General features: G+C 37.5%; 1 non-coding gene across 1 annotated transcript; it reads right to left on the minus strand.

Annotated features, from left to right (window-relative positions):
• Window positions 1-12,080: 12,080 nt before the first annotated feature.
• LOC130835429 (U6 spliceosomal RNA) lies at window positions 12,081-12,184 on the minus strand. The gene has a single exon (XR_009048913.1). It is a non-coding gene; the product is annotated as a U6 spliceosomal RNA (small nuclear RNA).
• Window positions 12,185-20,733: the final 8,549 nt, after the last annotated feature.

Below are 20,733 nucleotides of genomic sequence, written 5' to 3' on the forward strand. Positions count from 1 at the left end.
CTAATATACATAGACTTTTACTGAATCCTTCTGTTTTCAATAAGGTACCTCACCTCTGCCCTACATTCTGCCTCGTGTCCTCAAGTCCAAGAGTTTCAAGAATCTGAAAATATTCATGCCTTTTGATTCAGAAATTAACCCCAAGGAAATGATAAAAACTGAAGATCATGTTGTTCACCATAGTATGTTGTCAGAGCAAATATACTGAAAGTATAAATATCCAAAATTAGTGTAATACTTGAGTAGGTTAAAGTCCATTCATACAGTGAACTAATATGTATTTAGTAAAGTGAAATTTAAATAGAATGCTTAATGGCATTCAGTTAGGAAACTGGATGAATATTCACCAAATCTTAAAAATGATTACATCTAGAAGTAAAATTGAGTGATTTTTATCTTCTCCTTTATGCTTTTCTGTATTTTTTTCAAAATTTAAAATAATAAATACATACGACTTTTAGAATCAGGATGTATTCAAATATAAATATATAAAAATAATTTGAAGTTGGCATTCTGCACATGAAAATTTTCAATTATTACCTATTTTAGATTTCCATTCTCAGATATATATAAGTGGTTTTGCGACATATTGTATCATTTAAGGATACATGGGTAACCTGTTTTTTAAGGAAAGCCCATTACAAATCTTTTATATACAAAAGTTATTTTGTAACTATTTCAGGTAATTACTACTTCACCTTAAGTTTTTACTAATTTATCTTTTGTTTGAAATGATTAGATAACTTTTCCTTCTGACTTTAAACTTTGTGAAAAGCCCATGATGTTATACATCACTCTTCAGCTGTGTTTTCATAGTAAATCTGGATTTTACGGGTCATATATTCTTTTTTTTTAATTTTAAAATTTTTTTTATTTATTTTTATTTTTTAAGAACATTTATTGAGATACAGTTAACGTACAATAAACTGCATATATTTAGAGTGTACAGTTTGGTATCTCAATCTCCCAATTCATTCCTCCCCAACCCTCCCTGCTTTCCCCACTTGGTGTCCATATGTTTGTTCTCTACATCTGTGTTTCTATTTCTGCCTTGCAAATCGGTTGATTTGTACCATTTTTCTATAGTCCACATCGATGTGTTAATATATGATATTTGTTTTTCTCTTTCTGACTTACTTCACTCTGTAGGACAGACTCTAGGTCTATCCACCTCATTACATATAGCTCCATCTCATCCCTTTTTATAGCTGAGTAATATTCCATTGTATGTATGTGCCACATCTTCTTTATCCATTCATTTGTGGATGGGAATTTAGGTTGCTTCCATGTCCTGGCTATTGTAAATAGTGCTGCAATGAACATTGGAGTGCATGTGTCTTTTTGAATTATGGTGTTCTCTGGGTATATGCCCAGCAGTGGGATTGCTGGGTCATATGGTATCTCTATTTTTAGTTTTGCAAGGAACCTCCATACTGTTCTCCATAGTGGCTGTATCAATTTACGTTCCCACCAACAGTGCAAGAGCATTCCCTTTTCTCCACACTCTCTCCAGCATTTACTGTTTGTCGATTTTCTGATGATGTCCATTCTAACCGGTGTGAGGTGATACCTCATTTTAGTTTTGATTTGCCTTTCTCTAATAATTAGTGATGTTGAGCAGCTTTTCATGTGCCTCTTGGCCATCCATATGTCTTCTTTGGAGAAATGCCTGTTTAGGTCTTCTGCCCATGTTTTGATTGGGTTGTTTGTTTTCTTGATATTGAGCTGGATGAACTGTTTATATATTTTGGAGATGAATCCTTTGTCTGTTGATTCATTTGCAAATATTTTTTCCCATTCTGAGGGTTGTCTTTCCGTCTTGCTTATAGTTTCCTTTGCTGTGCAGAAGCTTTGAAGTTTCATTAGGTCCCACTTATTTATTTTTGTTTTTATTTCCATTATTCTAGGAGGTGGATCAAAAAAGATCTTGCTGTTATTTACGTCAAAGAGTGTTCTTCCTATGTTTTCCTCTAGCAGTTTTATAGTGTCTGGCCTTACATTTAGGTCTTTAATCCATTTGAAGTTTATTTGTGTGTATGGTGTTAAGGCGTGTTCTAATTTCATTCTTTTCCATGTAGCTGTCCAGTTTTCCCAGCACCACTTATTGAAGAGGCTGCCTTTTCTCCATTGTATAACCTTGCCTCCTTTGTCATAGATTAGTTGACCATAGTTTATCTCTGGGCTTTCTATCCTGTTCCACTGATCTATATTTCTGTTTTTGTGCCAGTACCATACTGTCTTGATCACTGTGGCCTTGTCTTATAGTCTGAAGTCAGGAAGCCTAATTCTACCAACTCCATCTTTCTTCTCAAGATTGCTTTGGCTATTCAGTGTCTTTTGCATTTCCGAATCGTAAAATTTCTTGTTCTAGTTCTGTGAAAAATGCCATTGGTAATTTGATAGGGATTGCATTGAATCTATAAATTGCTTTGGGTAGTATAGTCATTTTCACAATGTTGATTCTTCCAATCCAAGAACATGGTATGTCCCTCCATCTGTTTGTGTCTTTGATTTCTTTCATGAGTGTCTGATAGTTTTCTGAGTACAGGTCTTTTACCTCCTTGGTTAGGTTTATTCCTAGGTATTTTATTGTTTTTGTTGCAATGATGAATGGGATTGTTTCCTTAATTTCTCTTTCTGGTCTTTCATTGTTAGCGTATAGAAATGCAAGAGGTTTCTGTGTGTTAATTTTGTATCCTGCAACTTTACCAAATTCATTGGTTAGCTCAAGTAGTTTTCTGGTGACATCTTTAGGATTTTCTATGTATAGTATCATGTCATCTGCGAAGAGTGACAGTTTTACTTCTTTTCCAATTTGGATTCCTTTTATTTCTTTTTCTTCTCTGATTGCTGGGGCAAGGACTTCCAAAACTATGTTGAATAGTAGTGGCGAGAGTGGACATCCTTGTCTTGTTCCTGATCTTAGAGGGAATGCTTCCAGTTTTTCCCCATTGAGAATGATGTTTGCTGTGGGTTTGTCGTATATGGCCTTTATGATGCTGAGGTAGGTTCCCTCTATGCCCACCTTCTGGAGAGTTTTTATCATAAATGGGTGTTGAATTTTGTCCAAAGCTTTTCCTGCATCTATTGAGATGATCATGTGGTTTTTATCCTTCAATTTGTTAATATGGTGTATCACATTGATTGATTTTTGTATACTGAAGAATCCTTGCATTCCAGGGATAAACCCCTCTTGATCATGGTGTATGATCCTTTTGATGTGTTGTTGGATTCTGTTTGCTCGTATTTTGTTGAGGATTTTTGCATCTAAATTCATCAGTGATATTGGTCTGTAATTTTCTTATTTTGTGACATCTTTGCCTGGTTTTGGTATCAGGGTGATGGTGGCCTCGTAGAATGAGTTTGGGAGTGCTCCGCCTTCTGCAATATTTTGGAAGAGTTTGAGAAGGATAGGTGTTAGCTCTTCTCGAAATGTTTGATAGAATTCGCCCATGAACCCATCTGGTCCTGGGCTTTTGCATGTTGGGAGATGTTTAATCACTGCCTCAATTTCCGTACTTGTGATTGGTCTGTTCATGGTTTCTATTTCTTCCTGGTTCAGTCTTGGAAGATTGTATTTTTCTAAGAATGTATCCATTTCTTCCAGGTTATCCAATTTATTGGCATATAGTTGCTTGTAGTAATCTCTTATGGTGCTTTTTATTTCTGTGGTGTCCGTTTTAACTTCTCCTGTTTCATTTCTAATTTTATTGATTTGAGTCTTCTCCCTCTTTTTCTTGATGAGTCTTGCTAAAGGTTTATTGATTTTATTTATCTTCTCAAAGAACCAGCTTTTAGCTTTATTGATTTTTGCTATTGTTTTCTTTGTTTCTATTTCATTTATTTCTGCTCTGATCTTTATGATTTCTCTGCATCTACTAACTTTGTGTTTTGTTTGCTCTTCTTTCTCTAGTTTCTTTAGCTGTAAGGTTAGATTGTTTACTTGGGATTTTTCTTGTTTCTTGAGCTAGGATTGTATTGCTATAAGTTTCCTTCTTAGAACTGCCTTTGCTGCATCCCATAGGTTTTGGATCATTGTGTTTTCATTGTCATTTGTCTCTAGGTATTTTTTGATTTCCTCTTTGATTTCTTCAGTGATCTCTTGGTTATTTAGTAGCATATTGTTTAGTCTCCATGTGTTTGTGTTTTTTACAGTTTTTTTCCAGTAATTGATTTCTAATCTCATAGCGTTGTGCTCAGAAAAGATGCTTGATACCATTTCAATTTTCTTGAATTTAGCAAGGCTTGATTTATGACCCAAAATGTGATATATCCTGGAGAATGTTCCATGTGCACTTGAGAAGAGCGTGTAATCTGCTGTTTTTGGATGTAATGTCCTAAAGATATCTATTAAATCAAGCTGATTTTTTGTGTCATTTAAAGCTTGTGTTTCCTTATTAATTTTCTGTCTGGATGATCTGTCCACTGGTGTAAGTGGGGTGTTAAAGTCCCCCACTATGATTGTGTTCCTGTCGATTTCCTCTTTCATAGTTGTTAGCATTTGCCTTAATATTGAGGTGCTCCTATTTTGGGTGCATATATATTTATAATTGTTATCTCTTCTTCTTGGATGGATCCCTTGATCTTTGTGTAGTGTCCTTTCTTGTCTCTTGTAACATTTTTTATTTTAAAGTCTATTTTATCTGATATGAGTATCACTATTCCAGCTTTCTTTTGATTTCCATTTTCATGGAATGTCTTTTTCCATCCCCTCATTTTCCGTCTGTACGTGTCCCTAGGTCTGAAGTGGGTCTCTTGTAGACAGCATATGTATGGGTCTTGTTTTTGTATCCATTCAGCCAGTCTGTGTCTTTGGTTGGTGCATTTAGTCCATTTACATTCAAGGTGATTATCGATATGTATGTTCCTATGACCATTTTCTTAATTGTTTAGTTTATGTTTTTGTAGGTCCTTTTCTTCTCTTATGTTTCCTGCTTAGAGAAGTTCCTTTAGCATTTCTTGTAGGGCTGGTTTGGTGGTGCTGAATTCTCTTAGCTGTTGATTGTTTGTAAAGCTTGTGATTTCTCTGTCAAATCTGAATGAGATCCTTGCTGGGTAGAGTATTCTTGGTTGTAGGTTCTTCCCTTTCATCACTTGAAATATATCGTGCCACTCCCTTCCGGCTTGCAGAATTTCTGCTGAGAAATCAGCTGTTAACCTTATGGGAGTTCCCTTGTATGTTATTTGTTGTTTTTCCCTTGTTGCTTTTAATAACTTTTCTCTGTCCTTAACTTTTGTCAGTTTGACTACTATATGTCTTGGCATGTTTCTCCTTGGGTTTATTCTGCCTGGGACTCTCTGTGCTTCCTGGACTTGGGTAGCTATTTCCTTTCCCATGTTAGGGAAATTTTCAACTATAGTCTCTTCCAGTATTTTCTCGGGTCCTTTCTCTCTCTCTTCTCCTTCTGGGACCCCTATAATGCAAATGTTGGTGTGTTTAACATTGTCCCTAAGAGTTCTCTTAGGCTGTCTTCAGTTCTTTCATTCTTTTTTCTTTATTCTTTTCTGCATCAGTGCTTATCACCATTCTGTCTTCCAGGTCACTTATTCGCCCTTCTGCCTCAGTTAATCTGCTATTGGTTCCTTCTAGTGTATTTTTCATTTTAGTTATTGTCTTACATATCTCTGTTTGTTCTTTATTTCTTCTAGGTCTTTGGTAAACTTTTCTTGCAACTTTTCAATCTTTTTATCCAATCTTTTTTCAAAGTCCTGGATCATCTTCACCATCATTATTCTGAATTCTTTTTCTGGTAGGGTGCCTATCTCCTCTTCATTTAGTTGTTTTTCTGGTGTTTTATCTTGTCCCTTCATCTGGTACAAAGTCTTCTGCCTTTTCATTTTCTCTGTCTCTCTGTGGCTATGGTTTTCAGTTCCACACGATGAAATACTGCTAATACTGCTTGATTCTACTGTCTGCCCTCTTGTGGAGGAAGCTGTCTAGGAGGCTCATGGGTGCTTCCTGATGGGAGGGACTGATGGTGGGTTGGGCTTGGTGGGTGGAGCTCAGTAAAACTTTAATCTGATTTGGTGGGCAGAGCTCAGTGACACTTTAATCTGCTCGCCTGCCAGTGGGTGGGGCTGTGTTCCCACCTTGCTGGTTGTTTAGCCTGAGTCTACCCAGCACTGGAGCTTACAGACTCTTTGGTGGGGCTAATGGCAGACTCTGGGAGGGCTCATGCCAATGAGCACTTCCCAGAACCCCTGTCACCAGTGTCCCTGTCTCCTCAGTGAGCCACAGCTGTCCCCACCTTTGCAGGCAAGCCTCCAACACCAGCAGGTAGGTCTGGTTCAGTCTCCTATGGGGTCACTGCTCCTTCCCCCTGGGTCCTGGGGAGCACAGTTTTTTGTGTGCCTTCGAAGAATGGAGTCTTCATTTCCCCCAGTCCTGTGGAGGTCTTGCAATCAAATCCCACTGACTTTCAAAGTCTGAGTCTCTGTGGATTCCTTCTCCTGTTGCTGGATCCTCAGGTTAGGAAGCCTGACATGGGGCTCAGAACCCTAACTTTAGTGGGTGGACTTCTGCAGTATAACTGTTCTCCAGTTTGTGAGTTACCCACCCAGCATTTATGGGATTTGATTTTAACGCGATTGCGCCCCTCCTACCGTCTCATTGTGGCTTCTCCTTTGTCTCTGGATGTGGGGTGTCTTTTTTGGTGAGTTCCAGTGTCTTTCTGTGGATGATTGTTCAGCAGTTAGTTGTAATTCTGGTGCTCTTGCAAGAGGCAATGAGCACACGTCCTCCTACTCTGCCATCTTGATTCTCCTCCCCATATTTTCTTAAAGTTGGATATATGTATAGCTACTTGTTTGCCCTTAAAAGCAAAAAGCCTTCTCTGACTGATGGCAGAAGATGAAGTTAGGGAGCTCTGCATGAGAAGAACAAACAGGACAATACTGGTTTGGAGATGGAGAGGGCTGTGTGAAAAGGGCCTCTAAAAGCAGAAAGTGGTCTGTGACTGCCTGCCTGCAAAGAATTGAAGAAGTTCTGCAACTGCAAAAAGCTAAATTCTGCCAACAACCTGAATGAGCTTGGGAGAGGACTTTTCCTCAGACTCTTCAGATAAGATCTTAGCCCCATTGAAACATTGATTTTGCCTTTGTGAGAACCTAAGCAGAGAATCTCGTGGAGCCCTCCTGGACTTGGGATCTATGGTATGGTAAGCTAATAAGTGGGTGTTGTTTAAGGCCACTAAGTTTGTGGTAGTTTTTTATGCAGGAACTGTTGGCATAATATAAAACTAACACAGAGTGTTTTCAAGGTTGGTTATGGGAAACTGTTTATGGAACCAGCTGGTCCTGTGGGTGGGAATCTCTCTAGCTGTGCTTGGCAGCTCTGATGCAGGATGGTTTCCAAGACACCACACTCTTCTGGCCCTAAAGTCATATTGCATTGTCTGGTGCCTCCTCCTTCTCACAAAACCCCCCAGACACATAATAACTGACTTCAAATGTCCGAAAAGCCATCATGTGGAACAGAGATTGTTTTATCCAGTACAGCTTCTGAAGTTAGAATTACGACAAGTGGACTTTTTAATATGAAGACAGATTTATACTTTATACCACAAGTGGGGTTCCTTGGGAAGCTTACTCTGAGATGGAGAGTTCTATCCAAGGAATTTTACCAGGAAGTGCTATTGGAATCAACACCTGTGAGGAGAGTGAAGGGAGCAGGGTTCAGCAGAGTGAAAAGCTGAACTGTAATGCAATTTCAGCAGAGGCCTCAGCCAATCCCATGGGCTTGATATGGGATGATCCTGCAGAGTTGAACTGAGTTGGAGCAAGAAGGACAGGCCTTTGTATCTTCTTATCAATTCAGCCTAGAAAAGAGGTATACTGTTGGGCAAAGTGACTCTCTTCAGCTGAGGACAGTTCCTAGAGAGAGACCCAACTGAAAGCCTCACGTGCAACATTTGCAAAAGGATAGGGAAGGGGTGCCTCCCTCCTAAAAGGGACAGGGAGGGTGTGGAGAAGAGGGGTTGGCGTGGTGCATCATAGCATTGAACACAATATGAAAGAAGACTCACTAATGTGATGAGACTCTCCGTCATTGAAGGTGTTTATACACAGAGGTTTCAGGACCTGGAATGGATGCTGCACAGTGGTGAACAGGAAAAATGAAGTGGCGTGAGTGTCTAGAGAATCTCCAAAACCCTTTTCCTTCTCTAACATTTCTGGTTGCTTCAGTTGTTCATGCCAGCGCTGCTCTGGCCTTGCAGGTTTGAGGTGGTGACCGTTTGTGGACACTCTGCCTTAGAAAAAAGTTAACAACATGGGTGAAAGCATGGAGTGTGGTCTTAAATAACTGACTGCCCTTGACACAGCAGACACAAGTTTTTCCCTCTACCTCCCCGGACAATACATATATAGGATGTCTAGGTTTTTTTTAAATTATAGAAGTAGCTTGATCTAGTCTTTACTCTCCACCTAGAGAGGTAAGCTTTCTTCAGTTTTCTTTGTTTCTCATCCTTTAGGGGGGTTCTTTTAGCCTAAAGATAGATTGAAGTTATTATCAATAATATGGAGGATTTCATTTGTTGAGTAAGGTGCTCCTTTATGAAGCATCTGAGGATCCACCATTGCATCAGCAAATGCAACCAAAAACAGACCTCGAAAAGCCTTGACCACAAAAGACACCAGAACGATGGGTTCCCCACCAGGGGCAAGTTGAAATAAGTGGGAGGTGTGAGGGATGCTGAAAGTATTGAGAAAGAGAAATAGGACTTGTAGTAAAAGAATGTTTTGTACCCTCTGGACCCTAAATATGTTTATGATTGAATTCTGGTAAGACTGTGTTCTTTCTGCTAATGATCTATACTTGTTTTTATGCTCTTCCAGACATTGAGGGGGTGCAATGACAAGTTTATAACAGTTTAGCACTTCTGACTTTTTCTCATGCATATCATTTAACAACAATTTAATGAGTACCCAAATGCATTCCTGTGTCATCATTAAAAATGCTTTTAAAACCTTCTATCACAAAATTTTACCAGAAATAAAATGCAATCCAAGGTCAATACTTGACACTTCAGAAATAATTTATTTCTTCTTATTAATGTAAATATTGTTAGTTGATTTACCTAAAATTAAGATGTATGAATATTTTGCAGGAATGAGTGTAAAGCTGGAAGGTGATGTAAGAGAGTAAATCCTCAAAATCCTAACAGGAAGCAGAGAATAAAATATGTATAGATATATTATTTAGCAATATGGAGGGAATTGCAAGAAAATAGTTTAAAATTGTTGCCTCTACAGAAATTGCACTAGGGGTGGGAAAGAGTAAAAAGCAGAACAATGTTTCCCTCTCATTTTAAGTCTTTTTGGGTTCTACTTTACTTGTTAATATGTGTATCTTTAATAAATATTTCAAATATATAAAAAAAAATGACGCCCCCCCTCCCAAAAAAAAACCCCAAAAAACCCTCTGTCACTCGGTTACTTTTCATCTTCCTAGCCAGTGGAGTCATCTTGTTTGATTTTAAGCCTCCCGTACGGCCAGGGATCCTGGCCATTTTCTCAGGAATTGGCTCTCAGCTCTGACCCATCAGGTTCTGCCCTGTCTCAGGCTCCTCCCACTTCTGTCCCACTGACACTTAATAGGAGCATCTATACCCCCATGATCTGATATCTTATTGACACACCCTTGCCATTTCCCAGGCCACTGAACCTAATATTCATGTTATTTCATCCTAATATTTAATAAATATGTGGAGTGATGGATAGATAAAGTAGATGATAGATGATAGATAGATACATAGATAGATAGATAGAATGATAGGCAGATAGGTGGATAAAGTTTTCATTGCCTGGATCTAAATTCTTTCTGTATGTAAATCCTTAGAACAAAATAGGTGGAAAGGGCACTTCTACCAACTCCTCTCCCTGACACATACCCCCTTTTTCAGGACCTGAGATCAGTTGAGTGACATAGAGACCACTGGTGACACCCCTAAATTTTTGAGTTGGAAGCTACAACTCAGTCATAGAATACAGGAATGTGTTTTGAACACTCATTTGGATCCTGTGTGATTGTGTGAGCTGCTGACAGTAATGCAGTTTAATAATGGACTGTATCACCTTTATTGAACCTTTGAGAGCATCACACAGATAAAATGAGGTGAAACATAAGAGTGGACAGAAGTGCTACAAAGCTCCTGTGCCTTTGTAAAGTACCTTTTAGTTGGTCACGGTCCAAATATAAATAATGACATAATGCAGTCATAAAAATAAGGATAATGTGTCCACATAAATGGGTATTAAGAAAATGAGGCAATGGCTGCACAGAGTGTCCGTGTTCTGACCTCAGTGGACTAAATGGAATTTAGAACACTTAGATGTTTTCTATAAGGGAAAGACAGCACAATTTATTTAAGGTTATTACATCTGGCTCATATTTATTGGGGGGACATATATGAATGAGGACGTACAGAAATTAAACATTATCTGTTTTATCATTCAAAAAGCCTTTCATGAGATTTCCCAGTGTTACAATGGGATAAAGTGATGAGGGGGGTAGACTACTTAAAATGTGTAAAGAAGAGTGTTAGAAACATAAAACAAAAGTCTCTGGGAAGAGAACCGTGAACAGCAGGGGCCTCCAAAACCAGGTTTAACAATTTATAAATAATGGAAAGCAGGCATGGGCGATGACATCTTTATACTTGAAGATATCACTTGTCACTAAACACTTTGGGAATTCTAATTACTATGGGATAAACTATAAGAAGATCTTGATAACTATACAAATGGATAAAAATAAGGCATATTTAATTTCAATAATGGAAATTATATGGGAAATTAATCCAAATTAGATTTATCTATGTGTATCAGTTACATATAGAGCCATGAAAGGGACCTAAAAGTCAATTAAGATATAATCTCAATGTGTATAGTCTAGACATTCAAGATTTTAAACAAAATGTTGATATTGGATACGAGATAAAGGCTATTACCAACCTTAAGTCAAAGACATGGTGTTCTTATAGCAGCATTCCACGTACAGTTTTTGATGATATTCTATGTTCAAATTATAAAGAAATCAGCAAGTGTTTCCAAAGAGGAACTTTAAATGTTCCTAAAGATGGATGAGTTGAAAGTCCATAAGGGATTAGGGTTACAGTTTGGAAAGAATGTCCGGGGAATGTGATTTATTAATTGTTTTTTTATTTTTTTATTTTGAAAAATTGCAAACTTACAGAAAAGTTGGAAGACCAGTACAATGAACACTCATATGCTTTTCACTTAGAATTAATCAACTAACATTTTCCCACATTTATACTCTCTATTTTCCCAAATAATTTGAAAATAAGTTGCAGACAGCATGTTGCTTTATTCCTAATACTTTAGAACACTTCCTTATATAACCTCAATACCTTCATCACAGTGTTACTGATACCAACAGGTATTATCCAATAAATAGGCCATATTATCAAATTTCCAAATTGTTCAATAGTATTTTAATAGCTTTGTAATAAAGTAGGAGCCAATAAACAATTATTTGCTGCATTTAATTGTCATATCTCTTTAATATTTTATCTTGAACCTACTATCAGTCTTTTGGCGCAGGGAGCGGCGGGGTGGGGGGGTACTTGACATTTACGAAGAGTCCAAGTCAGTTGTTTTGTAGAATGGTCCACAATTTGGATTTATGTCATCGTTTCCTCATGACTGATTTCAGATTAAACATTTGGTATGAATACTACATAGATGATATTGCTTTCAGTGCGTGGCACTGGGAGGCATATGATGTCAATTTGCCTCATCATCGGTGATGTAACGTTTAAGGTGGAGCTTGTCAGATTTCACCACTATAAAAGTAACTGCTGGGACTTCCCTGGTGGTCCAGTGGTTAAGACTCTGCGCTCCCAATGCAGGGGGCCCAGGTGTGATCCCTGGTTGGGGAACTAGATCCCTGATGCATGCTGCAACTACCAGTTCGCATGCTGCAACTAAGACCTGGTGCAGTGAAAATGAATTAAATAAATAATAAATTAATTTTTAGAAAGTAACGTCTTCCCATCTGTAATCAGTAAACAATTTTTGGAGTGATGTCAAGGTTGTATTCCCAACAATTTTTTTTTTTTTTAAATATGGAACGCTTCACGAATTTGCATGTCATCCTTGTGCAGGGGCCATGCTAATCTCTGTATCGTTCCAATTTTAGCATACGTGCTGCCGAAGTGAGCACCCCAACAACTTTTTAACCAAGAGTTTGGCATTCGTTGATGATCCATACTTATTTTCTCATTCTTTCATTGCTTCTTCACTTATTAGCTGGCGTTCTTCTGTAAAGATGAGCTCTCTCCACCACCTTTTAAACAGATTGCTATGGTCTTGTAGATTCTCCTTATATTTAATGTGTTCTAATCCATTCCATACCTATTCTTTTCGATGCTCAAACTTTTGTGGCTCCTCTGTTCCTCTGAATGTCTTTATCAATTTTTAAGGATTCCCTTGCTTTCTGACATAATAAGATTTTCCAGACTCACCTCTGCTTTCCCTGCTCCAAACTTATAATCAGCCAGTTATCAAAGGAGTCTCTTTTTTTGAAGGGGGCAATAGTTAATTAGACACCTAGATCTAGGTACTGGTTCTTTCATGTTTCTGTACATCTTATGAGTGATGCAGTAACTGCCCTTTGTTCTGGACTGTCTTTTCAAAGATGTTTGTGTCGTGAACAGCCTTAGAAGATAGAGATAATGTCTCCCTCCAGAGCCAAGGACAGGTTTGTTTACTGTCCAGTATAATAAAGACAATGTCTCCCTCTGGGGCAAATGTCAGACAGCCTTCCCATTCTACAAGGTTCAGATTCCCTAAGTTCAGGGTCCTTCTGTAACAGAACCCACTGCTTGTCCAGACATCACCTGGCGTTTTTCACATTGCCCTGGAGAATTGGGGTTGGGTTGCTGGCGCAAATAGTAATATTCTGGTAACTGCTATTTCCGTGCATAATAAAGTCCTTTGTTGCTGACCTAGGAGTTCCTTGTGTTCTGCTAGCATTCATGAAACTCTGGCTTGTTGGATTGCAAGCAGGATAGAATCTCAGACCCTGAACAGTTTTTGACACTGGGAAATAGGTGTGGTCACTTCCTTCTATGCCCTTCCAATAGAGAGAATTAGAAAATATGTTTTAAAAAAAAGTTTTGTTTATTTTCCAGATCTTTATTGGAGTATAGTTGCTTTACACTGTTGTGCCAGTTTCTGCTGTACAACAAAGTGAATTAGCTGTATTTATACATATATCCCCATATCTCCTCTCTCTTGAGCCTCCTACCCATGCTCTCTATTGCATCCCACTAGGTCATCACCAGTCATCGAGTTGATCTCCCTGTGCTATGCAGCAGCTTTGCATTAGCTGTCTAGTTTACATTTGTTAGTGTATACATGTCAATGCTACTCTCTCACTTCGTCCCAGCATCCCCCTCCCCCCCGTATCCTCAAGTCCATTCTCTACATCTACATCTTTATTCTGGTCCTGCCACTGGGTTCATCAGTACCATTTTTTTAGATTCCATATATATGTGTTAGCATAGGGCATTAAAAAAACACATGTTTTGATATTCTAATACCTCCTATTCCAAAACAATGCCCCAAGGTTCTTTCTCTCCATATTTACATCTCTTTTCTCCCACAGAGAGAATCTCAGTTCCCCAAATATCAACATATTCACTTCTTTGCCCTTTCTTATAATTCATATAAATTTTAATTAGTATTATTATGTCAAGGCCACTACCAAAGCCAAATCTTCTAAGCAAAGTTCAATATTTGTTTGCAGTTCTTTTTGTCCCTTGAGTATGTCACATTAAGGATACAGACTACTGTTCTTTAAAGATACTTTAATTCTTTTTCTATAATTATGTTATCAATTTGATACATGGGTTCTTTTGTTTTTATTCAAATCCAACTTTAGAGCTGCAGAATGCTCAGTTGTGTGGATGTTCAATAATTTATTCAACCAGGCTCCTACGGATGGCCATTTAGATTGTTCCTTATTTTTGCTATTACCAGTAATGTCATATTGTGTAAGCTTTTGTTTGTAGGTGTATCTTCAGGGTAAATTCCTAGAAGTGAGAATGCTGGAACAGGGAATAAATGCACACACAGTTTTGGTGGATATCGCCAGTCTCCACTGAATGGATTATACCGTTTTGCCCTACCAACCACCTGGAAAGTTTGAGAATGCCTGTTTCTCCACAGCTTCAGGTGTGTAGTGAAAATCTCCTGAAGTTTTGCCAATGTGAGAGATAAAAAATAGCATCAATAGGGACTTCCCTGGTGGTCCAGTGGGTAAGACGCCATGCTCCCGATGCAGAGGGCCTGGGTTCCATCCCTTATCAGGGAACCAGATCCTGCATGCTGCAACTAAGACTCAGTGCAGACACACACAAAAAGAAAAGAAAAGAAAAAGACTTCATTAAAAGAAATGGCATCAGGATTTTGTTTTTCTCTTATTATAAGTGAAATTATTCATCTTTTCATCTATTTAAGGGTATTTATCTTTTTAAAAACTGTCTGCTCCTGTCTTCCCATTTTTCTGTTGGGGTTTTGGTCTCCTTTGTCTCCCTCTTAATTTTTCAAGAAGTTTTTTTCCTCTACAGTTTTATAATGAGTAATCGACATATGATAAACTGCACACATTTATAATATACAAATTTTTAGCCTTAACATATGCAATGAACATACTGATTCCCTCATGGTTTCCTTGCATCCTTTGTAATCCATCTCTTTCCTCCCTCACTCCCATCTCTAAGCAAGCACCGACCTCCTTTCTGTCATTACAGATTCATATTACACCAGATTTCCCATTTATTTCGCGGTTTCTCCACTGTGACTGGGGGAAATATACTATTCCCAGTGCTGCATAAACTCTGACGACTGTTCCATCTACTCCTTTGCAGTGGTTCTTTCTCTGGCCTCAGGTTTCCTCACATGCACATTCTTACCAGTGCTTAGCTGAAGACTCAAGAAGATCCTCTTCAGTTCTCTGGCTGCATGGCCCTCTCCTCTCTGAGCATCTTTCTCCTCTCTGGTGCTCTGCCCCACCCCAACCTCCCCCAGATTCTAACTCTGTGTCCTCAACTCAATGGAGGCAGCTGGCTTTGAGTTCTTCCTCCCTTTGCTGTGGCCAGGAAACTCTCTCCGGGCAGTACTCTGGGATCATCAAAGGCATGGCTTCATTTGTTTTGTTTCTCTCAGGGATCATGCCGTGCTTCCTGTGATCCAGTGTCTAAAAACAATTCTTTCATGTGTTTTGTTTGGTTTTTCAGTTATTTGGGGTGGGAGGGTAATCTAGTCCCTGCTACTCCGTTATGGTCTTCATGATGGGGATTTTTTCACCCCTTGATTGTTATGATTGTTTTATACGGACATCTGTTCGAATATTTTCTTCTACTTTGTCATTTATCCTTTGACTTTGCGTATGGTGTTTTGCTTTTTTTTCATGCAAAATATTTTTTCTCTTTATGCAGTCAGATTTATTTAACATTATCATTTGTTGCATCTGGATTGCAACTCGTTTTTAGAAAGCTTTTCCCATGCTCAGATTATAAAGGATCTATCTTTTCTACTGCTTGTATGGTTTTTTCATTTCCCCTTTCCCTCCCTCCCTTCCTCCCTCCCTCCCTGCTTTCCTTCCTTCCTTCCTTCCCTCCCCCCCCTTTTCTTTCTTTCTTTCTTCCTTCCTTTCTTTCTTTTAGGTTTGATTGGTCTTTAACCATTTGGACTTTATTCTAGTGTATAGTGAGAATGTAGATCTAATTTTATCTTCTTCCAAATGATTATCTAGGACACACCATTTATTAAAAATCTCATCCTTCCCTAGTGATTTGAGATGCGACCCTTGTACAGTAACAAAGTAATTACCTTGTGTATTTGGATCTATTTCTGGAATTTCTGTCCTGTTCCACTGGTCTACCTGTCACTCTCACATGTTCTTTTCATGCTAGACCTTTCTACTATATTTTAATTTCTGGTAGGGCTATTCTCTCCTTATTGTTCTTTGTTTTCAGGGTTTCCTAGCTATTCTTCCATGTTTATTTTTCCATATGAGCTTTAGCATCAAAAATCTGAGTGCTTAAAAAAAAAGAAAGAAAACTTTGGGCACTTTTATTGAGTTCACATTACGTTCTTGTATTAACGTGGGGAGAATTGATATCTGTTATGTTGAATCATCTTATTTATCTCATCCAATAGAAAGACAAGTTTTTCTATTACTTCAGGTCTACTTTTGCATTCTTTAGGAGTGTTTAAAAGTTTTCCTTATATAAATTTATTCCTAGGCATTTTATATATTTTTAAATTGCTTTTATAACTGGAATGTCCCCTCCCATTAATGCTTAAAAAGCTTCAACAAAATTTTATACTCTTTCCTCTTCTCATCTCCAAAGTAAATAAATATAATTTTGCACACTTTAGTCTTTATTTACTAATTTATTTTAAAAAATTTATTTATTTGGCTGCACTGGGTCTTAGTTGTGGCCTGCAGGATCTTTACTTGTGGCATGCAAACTCTTCTTTTTTTTTTTTTTTAAGAACTTTTATTGAGATACAGTTGACATACAATAAACTGCATATATTTAAAGTGTACAATTTGATTTTTTTTCTTATTAGTAATGTATATATGGCAATCCCAATCTCCCAATTCATTCCCCCCCAACAGCATGCAAACTCTCATTTTCGGCACGTGGGATCTAGTTCCCTGACCAGGGATCAAACCTGGGCCCCCGGCATTGGGAGCTCGCCGGCATTGGGAGCTCGCCGTCTTAGCACCTGGACCACCAGGGAAGCTCCCCACACTTTAGTCTTAAAGCCAGCATCTTACTAATAGAAGAATACCAGAGTCATTCCCACAAAGACCTGGAACAAAGCAAGGATGCTCTTTTAACTGGCTATTGTTTTACTATATAAAGGCTATTGATTTTTGTATGTTAACTTTATATTTTGCTATATTATTGAGTACTTTTATTGTTTGAGTTAGCTCTGTTAGTGATTCTCCTGGGCCATCAGGTATACTATCATGTCATCTGCATATAGAAATTGTTTTACTTCTTTTCTGAGTCTTATGTCTGCTCGTTTTCTATTCCTTAATTTTATTGAGATACAATGTTAAATAGTAGTGGAGATCCTGGATGTCCTTGCTTTGTTCCTGGTCTTTATGCAGATGCTGTTAGTGTTGCCTGTTCAATAAGGTGCTGATTTTAAGACTGAGTTGTATAATCACATCATACTTATTTTCTGGGGTGGTATGGGGATATTAGTTTCTTAGGGCTCTCATAAAAAATACCACAGACTGGATGGCTTAAACAACAGAAATTAATTTGCTCACAATTCTGGAGGCTAGAAGTCTAAGAGGAAAGTGTTGGTGGGTCTGCTTTCTTTTAAGAGCTCTTTCCTTGGCTTGTAGATGGCCACCTTCTCACTGTGTCCTCACATGGTCCTCCTCCTGTTTATGTGTCTGTGTCCTAATCACCTCCTCACGTAAGAAGACTCTTTTATAAGACATACTAGATTAGGACCTACCCTGGTGATCCATTTTAACTTAATTATCTCCTTAAAAGCCCTATTTCCAGATAAACTCCCGAGGGTTAGGATTTCAACATGAGTTTTGAGGGGACACAATACAGCTCATAACAGCTCATATCAGGAATGGGTGTAAATCTTTGTCAAAGACTTTTTTTTAACATTAATGGAGATAATTATAAATTTTGTCCTTAGTTACATTGCTATAGTAAGTTACAATAGTGGATTTCCTAATATTGAATTATTCTTACCTTACTAGATTAAAGCTGATTTGATCACAATGTATTATTTTCTTAGTGTGGTTTTAGATTCTGTCTGTTCATGTTTTATTTAGGATTTTTGCATTAAAAGTCATAAGTCTGGCCTGTGATTTTTTTGTCCTGTGTTTATCGTGTGTGGATATCAACTTTATACTTGCTTTGTAAAAAAGATTTTGGGGGTTTTGCTTCTTTTCCTATGCACTAGAACAATATATATGCCATAGGAATTATCTGGTCTTTGATGTTTTTGGTAGAATTTGCCTGCTAGATATCATCTGTACTTGGTGCTGTCATGTGGACTAGTTCCTTAATAACTTTTACTGTTTTTTTTTTTTAGTACATTTTTTTAAACTTTCTGTCTTTACTGGGATCAGTTTAGTAAATTGCATTTTCCTGGGAAATTATCCAGTTCATTTATTTACAAAGTAATCTCTTATAACTTAAAAATATCCTGTTTCAATGGCTATTTCTCTTTTATAATTTCTTATTTTGTGGAAGCCTATTTACATTTACTGACATGTCTCAAATATTCAGTTTTAACTCTGTCCTTTGATGAATAACTGTTCTTTGATTGGTGACATTATTTCATTCCTGGAAATCACCCCATCACATTAAAAACATGCCGTAAATTTTAAAATATTTCTGTGAACTTTAATGGGAAAATGACAGTGTATTCCATCTGAACTCAAGATAACCAAGCAATTTCCACAGATACAGAAAAAGTAGAAATTGAATGATGTAAGTGATGTAATAAACAAAATTTGAAAGTAAGTGAATTCAGATTATACATAAAATGTAACATGAGAAGATTTCTTATATTTTCCAAAGGAGAAAGAGATGATTTGGTACCCAGTGGTGGAGGAGGGTGCAAGGGAGTCACTCTTTGGAAGGTTCATTCTTCCTTCTGCATCGTCTTTATCAGTTTTTAAACTTAAGGAGGCTCATGATTATTTTGCACCTAGAAGAAAGTTATAGCAATTAAAAACACCTTTAAGGACTTCCCTGGTGATGCGCTGGTTAAGAATCTGCCTGCCAATACAGGGGACACGGGTTCGATCCCTGCTCCAGGAAGATCCCACTTTCCTCGGAGCAACTAAGCCTGTGGCCACAACTACTGAGCCCGTGTGCCACAACTACTGAAGCTCATGCGCCTAGAGCCTGTGTTCGGCAACAAGAGAAGCCACTGCACTGAGAAGCCCGAGCACTGCAACAGAGAGTAGCCCCTGCTCACGGCAACTAGAGAAAGCCCGGGTGCAGCAACGAAGACCCAACGTAGCCAATAAATAAATAAATTAATTAATTAATTAAAAAAAAACCTTTAAGGCAAAATAAAAGGCAAATATCTCAGTGCTTTGGAACACATGGAAATAGCCAATGTGTACCACAAACTGCAGAGCATAGATCTCTTGGCATAGACAGTTCTGCTTAGTAAAATATTGTGGATTATCTGATCTTGGAGCTCAATTCACATTGTTCCATTTGAAATTTCCTGCCCAGAAATATATTGAGTAAATTGGCAACTGTCTTTTCTGAAGCTGTCGTGTTGAAATTTCACGTTGACAGTGAATTTAACTAGGATATTTGGGGTATAAATACAATTACACCAAGAAAAAAAAGAATCTAAAAGATAGTGAAACTTTTCAAAGTCATTGAAGTCAATAATAACTATACAAATTGAGTCTGTTTCAATGTTAATATTCCAATAGATAAGAAAAGCTGAAATTATCACATCTAAGCAGTTTATTTTTGTAGCGATATTGAAGATTCATCCATAGACAGAACATTTCTTAGGCTGGTTATTACAGCCTTTAAATTTTTAATTCAGAATCTTGATTTCTACTTCCCATTGTTCTTGGATAAAATTCAATTTTCTTAATTCAGTCAAAAGATCCTCCTCTTTCTGGTGGTCACAAATCTCTCATGATCTTTTTTTTCTCCCTTCCTCTAGAACCCTGTATTTTAGCTATGTTGAAATGTTTTTACTTTCTAGAATTTGACCTCCTCTATCTCATCCCCAGTCCTTTATGAAAGCTGTTTCTTCTGTTTTTTGTTTTTCACCTCATTCTCTTCTATTGTGTAGTCTCAGCTTAAATTTCATTTCTTTGGGAAGGTCTTCTTTGTCTCCTAGATTAGGACAGCCATTAGGTTTCTTTGCTGTGCTCCCACAGTACCCTGTATTTCCTTAATTACAATAGTCTTTATTATAATTGATTGCTTCATTGTATGTTTTCTGAACTCTCAAGCCCCAGGGCGGGCAGGCAGTATTTGCCTTATTCATTCCTATCTCTTCAGCAAAAGCAAGCTCTCTGTAAGTATTTCTTGAATGAATGAAAAGAATAAATAGGTATACAAACTATTCCATTAAATATGTTCCTTTAAGGGTATGTTTACCCTATCATTTAAAAAAATGTTTTTTGATTATAAAAATTTGTATATTTGTATCTGTATCTGTCTCCTTGCAATGAGAATGAGAGAACTCTGAAACAGAGGCACAGAACATACAGTGCCTCCCACGGTCACGATTTCCTTGTAAAAAAACACGTCTACATGATAAACATTGTTAATGTAATCCTTTAGCTTCTTTTGAAAACTGGCACAGAAAAGTTGTTAAAAACATTATACTCTATAACCTATTTTTAAAACAATATCTTTCCTATAGAGAGGGTATTTTGGATAAAAAGAGAATGATTAGAGAGCAAATGAGGGATTTGGGAGCATCTTCTATAGTTATTGATTTTTTTAAGGATTGACTATGAGATTTAAATTAGGTTCTTAGCATTTTCCTTTAGAAGAAGGTAGACATTCATAACTAGAGATTTAACAATATTTTTAGTATTGGTTTTATTTTATTGACGTTGCAGTTTGATCTAGTTCGTGGTATTTGGAAAAAATATCAGGTTTACAATGGTGACGAATATGGTATGAACGCACTCAAATGATTTCAAAAGATGATTTAAGA

This window comes from Hippopotamus amphibius, chromosome 13 (assembly GCF_030028045.1).
Source record: "Hippopotamus amphibius kiboko isolate mHipAmp2 chromosome 13, mHipAmp2.hap2, whole genome shotgun sequence".
Classification (NCBI taxonomy): Eukaryota; Metazoa; Chordata; class Mammalia; order Artiodactyla; family Hippopotamidae; genus Hippopotamus; species Hippopotamus amphibius.